Source organism: Mugil cephalus, chromosome 3 (genome assembly GCF_022458985.1).
Source record: "Mugil cephalus isolate CIBA_MC_2020 chromosome 3, CIBA_Mcephalus_1.1, whole genome shotgun sequence".
NCBI classification, from domain to species: domain Eukaryota; kingdom Metazoa; phylum Chordata; class Actinopteri; order Mugiliformes; family Mugilidae; genus Mugil; species Mugil cephalus.
This window is the reverse complement of record NC_061772.1, coordinates 13,019,476-13,034,163: the sequence shown is the minus strand read 5'-3', so window position 1 is coordinate 13,034,163 and position 14,688 is coordinate 13,019,476. Positions and strand designations below refer to the sequence as shown.

Genomic DNA, 14,688 nt, shown 5'->3' with positions numbered 1-14,688 from the left:
TCCTCAAACTGAGGCGCCTTCGCTGCCAAATGTTTCAGCTGAGGCGAAACCTCAGAGAAAACATGTTTTTTTTTTTTCCTTATACGCTTTTATTTCTATTTGGGATGAACAACAAACACTTTTTGAAGTTTCCTGCACAAACTCGACTCAGCTGATGGAGCTGGAAGCGTGGCTCGCTCTGTGCCTGTTGCGTTCCTGGGTGTGAGCTGGCTTCACCCCAGCAAAATGTTCTTTTCCCACATCTCTGCAGTGGATAGGAGGCTGCACGGGGGGATTCTGGACACGCAAGTTCCCATCAGTACACAATGACTAATTCCTATCCCACTGGATAACTGCATGGGATATCACTAACCTTCTGGGGGTTAAAAGCAGTCGAGTGTCTCCCCTTTCCCGGTTTCCACTTCCCCTCCGACTCTTTACCACAACCTCTCCACATGCTGACCATTCCTCTGAAGTTGTTACAGCGGGTGGAGTGTTGGGTGGAGACTGTGTGTTTGTTTTGAGTGTTTGAGCGTGTGGATGGGGAGGGGGTGGGGGTCCGTGTGTGCATAAGTGCGTGTGTGTGTGAGAAAGAGAGGGACGATGGGGTGACGCATCAGGCATTATGATTCTAGAGAAAATGTTTCGTAAGGAGGTTTTCTTTTTTTACAGTAAGAACCATTAGTTTTTTTATTACTAAACAAACTTCAAGGGGAAAAAAATCCCCTCCGCCGATCATTTACAGTCCGACTCCAAATATCAACACAATCTGAACACCAAGAGTCTTCCCATGTGCATCATAACCACCCGATTCGGTCCAGCAGCTCCAACTGCGTCTGGTTCGTAGAAATGCAGAGTGATATGGGAGCTGTGTCAACACATTTTACAACACGCCAGCAGAGATAAGAGGGGACGGCTATTTGGACGAGAATAACAGGAAACAAGCACAGTGCCATTAAGCGAGCGTAAAGTTTGGGCAGAATCAATTCCCAGAGACTCCCCACCGCGTTCAGAGGAATGAATGATTAATCGAGGCTCAGCAGCTGCACGCTTGCACCCAATGTTTCTTCAAATCAGGTGGAAAGAAACAAAGCAGAGCCAGAGCATCAGGGCTGGTTTGTTGTTCCTTTTGAGCTGGATGCAAACAGCAGCTGTTTGCCCACATGGGCAGTCGGGAAAAACAGAGGGGCAAGTCTATTGGTCTGTCTGAAGCACCTACACACAACCTAGTGCTTTGTAAATCACTGCTAGAGCTGGCAGGATGTTAGTTTTCATTCTGATCTATGAGTTTTCATTTTGGGGATGTACATTAGACCTTAACCAAGCACATCTGTGGTAGATATGACAACTAAGCAGCTCTGAGTTGAGCAAGAACACAAACCATATGTAGAAAATATCCTGTTTTTACTAACTAAAATAGGACATAGCAGCCTGCTCCTTAATGATCCAGTCTTAGGATAAATTGACTCAGCACTAGATAAATAAAGAGCTCCACTAATTAAGCTGTTATTCCGGTGGGGGGAAAAAAATAGTAAACATAATCATTTAAAATCCGTTTTTACTGCGGCTTATCTCTGCTGGTCTGTAAAGGTGTTCAACGTGGAAACCAAAAGAGCACCGAGCAGACACAAAAAGACCTTACCATCCACGAGCTGCGGCGGAGAAAACGCTCCACCCCGGCAGAAGTCCTCACTGTGGCTGGATACAAAGTGTCGAGAAACGGACCGAAACAACGTCTAAATCCTTCAAGTGCGCTCAAGCCCGTACGTTACCGAGTCCATTTGCGTGTCCGTGCGGTAAAGTCCATCCTCCGAGCGCAAAGGCGAGCCTCCTCCACTACAAAGTGAAGCCTGGTCGCTTTCAAGCCTCCAAACTTTGGCTCCTCCCACATCACACACGCTCAGTCTCGAGCCTGCAGCACACATGTGGGATCGCCCAGAGAAAACATCACAGGTGACACGGCTCACGGGTCCAGTCCGAGGAAATGATAAATGCACACGCAAATTTATTGTCATAATATATGCTGCAGATTTAAACAGAGAATATTTGTTTTGTTTTTGTTTTGTTTTTTTGACATGAGGAAAAAAGTGAGTGTAAAAGGATCGGTTGCCTTTTTTTATTTTGAAAAAAAGAAAAGGAAAATCGAGAAAAAAACGTTTTATGTAATAATTTATTAATTATTTATATGTTCAATGTCAACATCTGTCCAACTTGTGTCAAAGGAGGGGGGAGTAGTTTATTAATTTCTATTAAAATCTCTGACAAATACCCATGAGCGAAAGTCTTCAACAGGGGTTCCGTGACCCCTAGGGGGTCCGCGGAGGTACTGCAAGAGGGGTCGCAAAATCTTTGGTTGATTAGACATTTTTATATATACATTTTGTTATTATTATTATTCCCCTGCAAATTTAAAGAGAGTCTATTCAGTCCTTAGGTGAAATTCCATGTATGTATGTTTATGTCAGGTACGTTTATGTTTGGCCACCATACTATTGCACAAGTTTGACATAAATAAAAAATATTTGAACCTGTGTATTATTTGAATAGCTTAATATTGAACGCAAAATGATAATAGTAATGTATATTTATAAATAGCACTAGGCAGAGTTTAATATAGAGCACATATAGTAGGGGCTCCCTACTTAATCTCTCCATCAGTTGGGGGTTCATGGTCTGTAAAATGTTGAATACCCATGCCCTTGAGTATGTTTTGCAGTATACCAAAACATTAGGTACACTACCCCTTTATGACTGTTATAAAGTTCATTTTTTACATTGAAGCTACGTCAGAAATGTGGTGATTTGCTTTTATGATGATTTGAGAGGATTTATTTTGTGGTGATGTTTAATTGTATCGAATTAAACACTTATTTATTATTATTACACACCTGTTATTTAGTCAAGCGCACTGACTAAAATGGGGTTGTCAAAATAACAGAAATATGTGAGGGTACAGCAAACCACAGCCTCAAAATGAAAACTCAGTTCAATCAACAAGTCTCTCAGATATTTTAAACAAATGCTGAATGCTATAACCTTCTTGAAGCAAAGATTTAGTGCAGGTTTTGTGTTTTTTTGAATGCATTTGTTGCACTAGCTTCAAATGAGTGTCTGGTTCTAGAGAGGATGAGATATATTTCAACATCTCTGAGATTCAGACAGTGGCAGATATTTCTTCGTTTTCCTGCTCTGCCGTGTTGGGTATCAGTCTTCCTCTGTGTCTCTTGTCTTGGCGTCACCCTGCAACCATCAAACAATGAATGACACCTGAGAGCGCGACCACAAAGAGAATTACAGGGGATTATATACAAAGGCAAAGACCTGAGCGCAGCCAGACTCAGCCATTCATGTAATCTCTTTTTGCGCCTCAGAAAACCATAAGAACGTCCTGTGGACTCCAGTCAGCTAGTTTTCCTTTAGAGTTCAAAACTACCGGCAGTGTTTCCATCCCCTCCGCTGTGCTCCGGACATCGCGTTAAAATTATAATTAAGCTCGTGGATACGTGCACAGAAGATAGCATGAACAATTCTCCAGCTCCTTGCTTTCAATGACATGCGACAGTGTGGCTATTTGTCTGATATTTTGAGTGTTAACACAAAGAAATGTGATGACAGCACCACAGTCAGGGCAGAATGCTCGAGGCTGCGTTCAGGTAGCTCGACGTGCGGCGCCCTGACACTTACTTTGTGCAAATGTTGACCTGTTCTGACAGGTTTGCCATCGGTTTAATCTCTCTTTGCTGTATATTCTCAGACATACTGCACATCCAATCAAAGCTGTTCTTCTTTATCTGTTGAGACTTTTGTAATCCCTCAAATTCAAACAAGGATTACTTCTGAGAAGATTACAATCGTCCAACTTATGCAGAATTCGGGGCTTGAAACAACAGGGGGTGGATAGACCACTCAGCAAATTCCTCTAAAGAATTTGTATTACTTTTCCTATTCTCTTTGAGTTTTACAAAATCAAACAGATTAAAAATGTGCAAAGTAGCCTTTGCACATTCAACTCAAACTTCCAAAAGCAGAAGAAAAGTGCCATGTAGTCCCCACACATCGCCCCTCCCAAAGGGAAGATAGTAGCTCCGCAGCTTTGGTTGAAGCACTTTGATAAGAATTATACCTTCTGCTAATGAGCATGTTGGTGCCTATGTGGGGCAATTTACACTTTGATGAAAGAAGCAAGCTCCGTTATTGACCACATCGCCCTCAGTTTGCCACTGAACTGCATCCCCACGTCGTAGCATGTGAACTTGAACGCTTGAAGCCCACACAGCAGCCATTCATATTGAGGTCACGCCCACCCATGGAGCTTTTATTGGGGTTAAGTATATGACAGACAACATCAGATTTGGAGATCTGCCTAAATCTTTTGAGGATTTACCCACCCGACAAAAGCCCTAAATAGTCGCAGCTCACGGTAGAGCCAAGCTTATGTCACTGAGATCAACAATGGGATCAACGATTTTCTTCTTTGTGAAACTGCCCCACATAGTTTGTTTCAGGCAACAAAAAGAAATTGTTCTGCTTTTGGAGTAAACCACAAGAGTGTTTTCTGAGCCACATTAGCGCTTTAGCAGGCAGTTGTTCAACGTCTCAACAAGTGTGGAATTTACTGCCATTAAATCTACGCAGACGTTCGTGGTGCCAGAGGATGAACCCTGATGAGTTATGGTGATCCTCTAGCTTTACCTTTAACACCAAAATCAACTCCAAACTTGTCCGAGGCTTTTGTTTATGACCAAAGTATCAACCAAAAATGTAAACTCTAAAAAATCTACGTTCCTATAGAGCTCTGGGTGTCGCGTGACTTTGAATCAGTGCGGATTTCAGGCCGCTAGAGTTTACTACCCTTTAAACAATTACAAAATGAGCATTACATGGCAAAACTCAACAGATTTGCATATCACTGACTCTTATCATGCCTCAGGTGTGCTTTTTTTGAGCAGTAAAACAGCCAGTGAAGACAATGTTCCTGACCTGTAGTATCCGAATATATAGAACTACGTACGAGAGCATACGAGAGTATGGAGGGGTAGAAATCATCCAGTTTTGGAGTTTATCGGCTAAAAAACAGCATCTCTGTTATCTGTCACAACAGCAGCATAACGTATAGTCTAAAGAGTCTTTCAGTGTTTTATGACGTTAACACAGTTTACATGAATATCCAAATGCAACATACACAAAATTATTCTTTTATTTTTATTTATCATACAAGTGCGTTGTACTGTACTGTGTTCCCAAATTTCTTTCCCATTGTGAGTAGTTTAAGTGCTTTTAGTGCTCAGTGTTGAACATTAACAAGGTATTAGCTTGGAAAACGCTTGATTCTGTCCCTGATAGGAAGTGATCGCTACAGAAAAATCTGTTTCTTGAGGGATCTCACTGCTCCGTTTTATGCTTCCTCCGCGTTTTATTGCATTAATCCACATCAGTCGTCTTGCCGGATCTTTGGGAATCCTACAAAACAATTTCCACTTTGCTTGTAGCTCGCAGTTGTAAAATGAATAGTTATTAGCGAAGCGTTCTTTCCTGCCGATGTGGCAGGGTTGTGATTAACTGAGCTCTGTTATCTATGCATAGAAACAATTCAGTAGATTCATCGCATTTGTTATATAATAATATGAATATATAATGCTGTATAAAAAATATACAATAGTATAATTGGTAGAGTCTTATGTCCTGAGGGACAAACGACATCCTCAACCTGTCTGTGGGGCAGCAACCTGTCCCTGAACTTGCTTCTCTGGTGTCGTGTAGAGGGTGGTTGACATTGTTCATGAGCAGAAATGCATGAGTGTCTTGTTAGCGCGTTAGCATTTAGTTTACAGAACAGCTGGGTATGGTGCAGCTGGAGCTAGCTGACAACAGATGCATTTCCCTCACCCTGCAGAGAAAAACAGACAATTCTACAAAAAAACTTTACATATATATGTTAAATTCACAAATTAAGTGCAGTATTCATTGGTAAGGACTCAAAAGTTGTTGACGAGCAACAAGGTCAAACTCTGAGCACAGGCTGTGCTGCAGGCTGACACGTTAAGTCAGCGCAGTCCGCCACAGGTGCCTCCTGCACAGCTAACAGCACTCGACTCATCCCCGTGTCCTCACCTTGTCGGCCCCAAAAATATCTCCTCATCTCACTCACCCTCTCTCTTCGCAGGAGACCTTCTCTCTTCACACTGATGATTCATGATGCAACACTCGGATCCGAAAGTTTCTACTGCTTCCTCTATACATGAGCTGCGTAGTTGTGACAGATCGGTCATATATCAGAGACTCGCTGATTGATTCGCTGTTTTAAAACCTTTAAGTTAAATTAAAAACTATGATTTTTCCGACCACATGTTTTCTGAGATCGGATGGCAATAACATTTATTTCTTTGTGTTTTTCAGAGAAACCATCATTGCTCAACAGCTCACCTCTCTGCATGCTGAAAGTGAACCAATCGTGCCAATCGTAAAGTATCTACTCATACGGAAAGCTGGATGTGAAATGCTTCGTACGCAGCCACAACACCTTTTGACAAGATAATTCACAACACTGCTTCGAGCTAAATGCTAATATCAGCTTCTGCTCACTCTGACAATGCCAACGCGCTGATGTCAAGCAGCTCTAATTTTTTGGTAGACGTGCTGTGTCAACGAGTAGATGCTAAGCAGGCCGCTTGCAGATTGAATGGATGATTTCTGTGTGTACAATGCAGTTCACAGAGGACATGGAGTAGCAGCTCATAGCTAAAAAAATAAGAATTCGTGGGTGGTGTTGAAACGGTTCCAAAATATCTTGGAAAACAGAACAATAACCGACTGGACCAAACATGTTAATCTTGATATGTGAAGCTGAATTTCTGTATCACATTCCTGCAAGAGAGAAATGGTAAAATATGTTGATGTCTTTCTGCATAAATTATTCTGAATCAGTTTAGTATGTAGTGCGTACTGAATACCATTGTTAATGCAGTTTGGATTTGGAAGCTTTAGAGCACAGCTGAGGCTGAAAGGCACTAAATCGGGTAGTTCTGCAGGTTCATGAGCTTAACTAGGGGACAAACTGAAGTTTTGACCCGGTGATGGTGCTGACTGAAAAGTCAACCTTGCACAGGAATCCTGTTGAGGGGAACAAATTTCATGACAATCCATCACATGGTAAATGGTAAGTCTTTCAGTGTTGCCTCTCTGCTAGCTAGCACACCAGCATGACCGCAAAGTACAACGGACAGAAAGAGCCGATTACACCGGAAAATCAACAGGCTTCAGCTTTCACAGTAGCTCCTGTAAAACACAGAGCATCACAAAAATAATCTCTCGCTCCCCACTGTTCAAAAGACAAGGTAGAAATATGACAAATGTCCCAAAATCTGTCCAAATTGAGCTGTCCACGCGGCTGGATGCAAGTAGAGGTGAGTGGAGTGAATTTGAGGGAATTGGTCCATTAGGAAGGAGGCAATGTTGTCATGTCAATGAAACCAAACAGCGTCACAGAGAAAGAGTGAAAATCACTTGGTTGCCACAGGTGGCAGCTTGTGCGCTTATCAATGACAAGAGAGGTGGTGTCGCCCTGTTTTCACCACCACCCTCCGCCCCTCCTGCCCCACAGCCAACTCTGTGTTTATGGCGAGCTGCCGCTTTCATTCCTTACGTGTTCGGTCATATCTGAATGAGCTTTTTGAATTCATCCAAATAATGTAATTGGAGCTAGGACTCGTCTGTGCATCTCAATGAGGAAAATGCTGAGGAGTGGATGACTGAAGATACCAGTGAACAGTACGGATTTTTGTCAACACACCTGATAAAAAGACAAACTTGAATTAGGGAAAGTGTCAGAGTCAGAGGAGCAACAGCAGCCTATATTGGTGGATCAGCCTTATTGCATATTTGGGTCAGTAAACAGCAATGTCAAAGAAAAATAGCACACACTAAGACAGAAAAACAAACACAAAACAGATAAAGGAATTCCAGCATGTGGCAAAGATCAAACTCTTGACGCACCGGATAAAGATGCCTCTTTATCTTCTTTAACGATTAAGAAGCAGTATCTGTTGTCTGGCAGAGTCGGGGGATGGGCTGACATGTGGCGTTAATATCAGCTCTATAGGACGTTATGAGATTAATGCACCTTAATGTGGTTTGGTTTCCCCCCTGAGAGCTCAAGGGAAGTCATGTCAGTGACGGCCAGCGCGGTTTAAATGAAGACGTCGGTGGGCTGGTGTTTGCTCAGTGCATAGATTTCCTTTGTCTGGCTCTTTCCTCGTGCTTCTGAAGCAGGGAGGTTGTGGGCGCCGCAGCAGGAGGGCATAGGTGAAGGTCCTGCACAGCTGCACAGCGGGAAGGGGGAGGGCCGTGGAAGAAAGCCTCCGGGCACAGAGAAGGAATTAATGAGGTTTTGGATTTTTACTTTCAAATAAATTCATTAATCATGACATTTAACACGACACAGCGTTAACGGAAAGTAACATTAAAATGTATGAATTTCTGGGGTCTCGTAGGAGGTTTATGCGTTAAGGTGTTTGAGGTCCTTTCTTAAAATTAAAGAGTTAGAAATTAAAGATCTACAAAACTTAGAGCTGCTGGGATTTCGGTGAGGCTCTGTGGAGGTTTGGGGAATTTAAAGAAATAACAAAAGCTCATTGAAAACACAATGAAATTTCAGCAACATTGAAGATACCAGCAAGTATTTTAGCTGATACATTTAAAAGTGAGAAAGTGCAATATTTTAAACTATTACAGAAGAATTATCCTCCAAACTTTCCTTTGCTCTCAGCCTTTGTTTTGAGTTTAGTCTCTGCCTAACCACTGTGGCGTGCCAGGTATCCTTGTGCCTCAAGCTGTGTCCTTTTACAGCCCACCACTTTCATCAATGCATTTAAACAGCAGACGAGTTCAAGAGAACACGTGTAAATGTTGGAAATTAGACATTTTTTTGTGGTGGCATTCGCTGGGCAGTTTGTGTGAAAGAGCACCTCGGTGTTCCCATAGAACGCAAGTGTTTTTGGTTTGGGGTAGAAGAACCAGAGCAGCTGTCATGGTTTGTTATTTTCCATAAGTAGGCTCCACATCATCGCGTGTTTTATTCTTAGAAATACTTGTGGTGTTTCTGTTTGGAGGAAATGGAAAAAAAAGCTATCAAACAATCTGATAAAAACAGTTTGTGTGGAAGCCTCCATATGGACTGTGGGCCCGAGCCCACAGTGAAACAAGTCAGAGCGATGTGAATCCTTCTTTGTGATGTAATCCATATTGTTTACACAGTCGTTTGGTTTGGAGTCAATGACATATTGACATAATTGATCTGTTTAATTTGATTGCGTTTTAATGTTTTACCTTGAGTTAGTTTGTAGGTATATTTACTTCATCATCTAATCAGTTTGACCCGGTACGCAATCTGTGTGTGTGTGTGTGTGTGTGTGTGTACGGGGAGGGGGGCGGGGTCTGGAGCCTGTCCCAGCTGTCATTGGGCGAGAGGCCTCGGGGTCTCAAGTCTATGACAGGGCTAAAACAGAGAGACAGACAACCATTCACACTCACACCTACAGCCAAGTTAGAATCAACGAGCATGAACCCAACAAACATGTCTTTGGATGGCGGAGGAAGTCGGAGTACCCGGAGAGAACCCACGCAGACACAGGGAGAACATGCAAACTGCACAGAGGAAGGCCCCAATTAAACCACACCACTGTGCTACTTATTAATCAGTTAATTTAGCATGAAACCGTGCAGACTATGTTCTTCAAGCTCAGTTTCATTTCACAGGAAATTAATCTGTGTCAGGTGACAAAAATATATAATGTGAAAAGATAAATGAACATGTTACGTCTCATCCAAGTTCAAAGAAATCCCGTATATGACTTCAATATTAGCTCCTGGACTTACTGCCAAAGGGCTTTGGGGTAGTGGTCAAACACTGTGTCTATTGTTGACTCTAATGGGATTCAAACAGTAAGAAATCAATGAACTATCTCAGTATGACCACACTCTAACCTTTGAAGCACCAAAATAATGCCTCTGCGGCCAATAGGAACGGACTCCGTGCAGCATTTCCTCATTGCCTGTTGCTTTATTGGAGTATTTGTTGGGCCACCATCCTAATTACTTTCCATTCATGCATGGTACGGAGGCTCCGTATGAGTTAAACAGCCTCAAGCAAGAGCTGTTTCATGTGCTAATCATCGATTAAAAAATCCACCAACATATTTGCACGCACTTCGCCATGAGGGACTGCAGAGAGAATGTCAATAGGGACAGCTGACTTTCCGAGCATCTTGGGCGTGTTTCTTCCTTTCTGTGTGGTTATGGCTGCATTCATTGATAATAATGAGCGAGCTGAAAGGCACAGCCAGGCTAATTTGTTTGTTGTTTAATTGAAGAATGGCATGCAGATGATCAAGCTTGGAAAATATGCTGTTTGGTTTGCAGCCAGCAGTGAGCTGGTGGAATTTGATGGATTACACTTGTCTCCAGATATAGTGGATATTTATTTGAATTATGGATCGCACCAATGTACTAATCAAGCTTCAAAAAGAACCATATTCTATTTTTAAATGGAAAAGAATCATGTCTGCCCCCCCCCCCCCCCCCCCCCCCCCTCCATATGGTACAGATATGGAAAACATCTGGATGAATTACTTATGAGAGTGTCCACATGTGAAGTAGACCAGCCATATAAAATATTAACATTTCAACACAATGGATATGAAAGGTGAGGTTGCAGTGCAATGTTACACCAAAAACAAATCGGTCAACCTCGGCTGAGGAAGAGAAATGCACCAGTGATTTGATTTCACTCAATTATCATTATTGTGTCATTTAGCAGTCAAAAGCTGAGGCAATAATAGAATTACTTCTGACTTCTTATTACGGTCAGTGTCACTGAGGCTCACAGTGAAAAAGCCCAGTGCCCATAATGGGAAAGGAGAAGACAGGAAAGGCGAGTGTCCAAATGTCACATGCGCACAACTTTACAACACAAGCACACACCCTGTTTTGTCATCAGGGAAACAATCTATATGTGCATAATGAGGCTGCCAGGGCTTTATTGTGACCAGCACATCATCCCTGTCCAGCTGGCAGCACAAACTGAACCGTCACAGGAACTTGATGCAGTAGCAGCTTTGGTTTTACATTCAAGTGATTCACCTCCCAACATTTTTCCCCCCCTCTTCTCTCAGAGGTGAGTGACATTACTCACAGAGGAAATCAGAGAACACACACGACACCCTGGAGCATATTTAGTCTTCCCAATTAAGGCTGCACACGCACACGTATGCACAACAGACGCTGAGCTCACCCGCACGTGCACCTCACTACGGCTTCCAGCACCTTACTAGGACGCAGACACGCAATGAACCCGAGACCCTGACTGGAGGAAATCTATTGCCATGGCACCCAGCGCCGAGATGACCGGTATCTGTAGTAACTGAGCAACCTCACGCCACTTCATTACTCCGAGCGCAAACTCAGCTGCGAGCCTCTCCTCCCAGGCTGCAGTGGCGGCACTGCCTCCCGGTGTTTGCCCATCACTCTCTGCAGAATAAAAGCACGTCCGCTCATCCTTTTGTCTTACTTGGAACACAGTCGCCTGCTGTCATAACAGAAAGGAGGGACTCACCGTGTTTTCCCCCCACAGCGGAAGACAGGAGCCAGGTGGAGCGAGCAGAGGCTGCAGTGGCGGAGGAATCCCCCTGGTAGTGTATGTGTAAGACTGTGTGTGAGAGGGAGCATGGGAGTGTGTGTGTCTGTGTGTGTGTGTGTGCGTGCTTGCATATATGTGTGTGTGTGTGAGTGTGTGTATGTGTGTGTGCGTGCGTGTGCAGGGAGTCAGAGCTGAACCAGCAGATGCAGGCGGGAGCCACCAATCGAATGAGAGGAAGAAGAGAGAGAGAGGAGTGTGTGAAAGACGGAGGGAGGGAGAGACAGCAGAGGAGGGGTCTGATAGCATTACATCATGGAGAAGGGAATGGTAGGTTTGCAGGGGGTGGACGATGGGTGGGGGAAGGTGTGTGTGTGTGTGTATGTGTGTGTCCTTGTGTTTGTGTTTGTGTCTGCATCACTGTATATTCTCCCTCTGCAGCAGACCACTGGATGATTAAAGATTGTGTCCATGCTGCATACAGTGCAGTGTCGTCATGGTGCCTGCACCTGTGTGTGTGTGTGTCTGTGGTTGTGGACGTAGCTGAACATACAGTAAACAACAGCTACAATCAAGAACGTATAATAATCAGAGCTGTGCAAAGCACGTTTTACGAATCATGTTCTGAACCCCTTGGTAACTATAAATAAATATCCTCACAGCGTTCCTATACAGATGCCTTCCAGATGCTGCTTTTCTTTCCCCTTTTCTAGACATACACACACACACACACACAAAGAAAATCACAATCCTGCCCCTTCTCACCACGGGACACACACTCAGGGCTGGCTAATGGCTCCCTTGTCAGTTTGGAAAAGGCACTGACGGACACCCTGTTAGGAAGTCACTGACATTTCAGGTGAGTGATTCCAAACACTTTCTGCTGGCTTTGACATAAATGGAAGGGAAAATAACACACTTTTTCACCATCTACGGGCACAAATAACCTGCTTTTGTGCAGCCTGCACGGCCCAGAGGGGGAGAGGGAAGGGGAGAAAAAAAGGGAGTGAGGAGGAAGGGGCGTTAGTGGGAAAACAATGACAGCTCAGGGTCATCCTGGCACCTCTGCACTGTCTGCACCAATCTGTCACAAGACAGGCAGAGAGAGAGAGAAAGAGATCGGAGGGATGCAGGTGGTGGAAACGCAAAGACAGGGAACTCTCCTCTCTCAGCTCTCCTCATCAATTTTCATACGTTGTGTCAACGTCCAGCCCTGCAGGCTTTGCTGTGACCTATAGCACATGTGTATGTCGCACTTTCTAAAGCAGCAGCAGCAGCAGTCACTCCTCAAAATGTCTGGGAATGTAGAGAAGCCTGGTGACGATGGTGACTCCTCGGCCTGGTTAGCTTGAACAGCCACTCACAATTTCCCTTACACTGTGTGCAGCTGGTGGTTAATTCACTGTTTCATTCAATTTTGCTCAATAAAAACTTTAGGAAGGAAGTAGATCTTGCTCTGGTAGCTAATTGAGTATGGTCAGTTAGCAAATTTGTTAAAATTAATTAGCTCGGCAGCCATCTTGGTAACGCCCTTGAGTAGTTATTTTGGGTTAACAACACAGTCAGTATCTAAACGAATGAGGAAGGAGCCATGACTGAGATTTCACTGATCCCCTGGACCTAATAATTGCATTTAACTTGAATAGTTTAGAGACATAGCCTCATAATAGTATAAAAAGTAATTTCCCCAGAATCAGTTATGATTCTGCAATTTATGTGCAACGTTTTATGATACCACCATCATTTATCGCTCAATCCACAGTTTTGTGATATGACCAGTGCCTCATTTCAAAAGACCAACAGTTGTGGATGCAATCCAGGAAAAACTACAAACACACTTATGCTAACTATCTGAAGCCCGTCCACACCTGCTCTTGCCACCACACAGTTTAAACTGTCCTAAACCAAAAGGGGTGGGCTCTGTGTCAGACAAACAGTATCTCTTGCATTATGTAATTTGCCAATAATTTTTCATGCATCATCCTTTAGGACCCCCAAACTGATGGAGAGATTAAGGTAGGTATTAACCATACCTACCTATACCAACTGCTCTATATGAAACTATTTATAAATATACATTATTTTGTATTTTGTATGCAATATTAAGCTATCCCTTATCCCTTTACTAAAATATGTTGGAGTCATGTTAATGTGTTAATCTGTATTTAAAGAAATTTAAATTTGTGGGGGAAAATTTTAAAATATATAGAAAATGTCTAATCAACCAAAAATTTTGCAACACCTATGTCTAGGTGATTTGTATCTCTTGTATAACGTTTCTGTTGATGCATTACACTTTCTTCAAATTGATTTGTTTTATTACACAACATTGTGTTGTGGTTTACTATTTCTTTTGACAGAAGAGACCCAATAAACATAAGTGGTGCAACATGGATAATGACTTGATGGCCTGATGTTGGTCTGTGGTGCAAATACATGCATCAGAGTTCACCAAAGTTTAACTCAGCGTGGAACAACTGCAGAGACTGTGATCCTTCACCTTCAGAGACTTTAGATGTGATCAAAGGCTCCATTAGAAGCAGCAGGACTTTGTGTCTGAATGTAACAGGCACAGCGATTAGACATTTACATGGGTTAATGCACCGCTAATGCACACCTCAAATACAGGGGGCTGGAATGATTGATGATTGTTCTGTGTTTACAACATTTTTGGCACAACCTCTGTTATGCTGGCGTTTAAAAGTGCTGCCTTGTGCTTCTCCTGCCAATATTATTTTATGAGATATCGAACATTTTCACACCCACTTGATGACCTAATGATTCTTGCTGCTGTTTGAGTTGAGCCTGATTTTGGCCCGGCTGAAGGGGAAAAAGGTTCCTCTTAAGTCTTTGTCATATCGATTCTCAGCAAGATGTCCATGCTTCGGCCTTCTTCTCTGAAGGAGGCTGTCAAAGATCAGTAGGAGAACTGTATGTATTCATATATATCACATACAGATATATTTATATATATATATATATATGTTATGTTATGTTAATCAGCCAATCACATGGCCGCAATTCAATGCATTTAGGCATGTAGATGTGATCAAGACAACTTGCTGAAGTTCAAACCGAGC

The 14,688-nt window shown here is 43.0% G+C and overlaps 1 protein-coding gene across 2 annotated transcripts in view; it reads right to left on the bottom strand.

The window, feature by feature from the left end:
• Positions 1-11,845, bottom strand: part of sema4bb (sema domain, immunoglobulin domain (Ig), transmembrane domain (TM) and short cytoplasmic domain, (semaphorin) 4Bb) — a 54,348-nt gene extending 42,503 nt beyond the window's left edge. Inside the window, exon 1 of one of the 2 annotated variants that reach the window (XM_047580270.1) lies at positions 11,588-11,845. The gene's annotated coding sequence lies outside the window, so the exon portion shown is untranslated. Of the gene's footprint in view, positions 1-1,621; positions 1,836-11,587 lie in introns of those variants that run through there. The other variant, XM_047580269.1, reaches the window with a different exon arrangement.
• Positions 11,846-14,688: the final 2,843 nt, after the last annotated feature.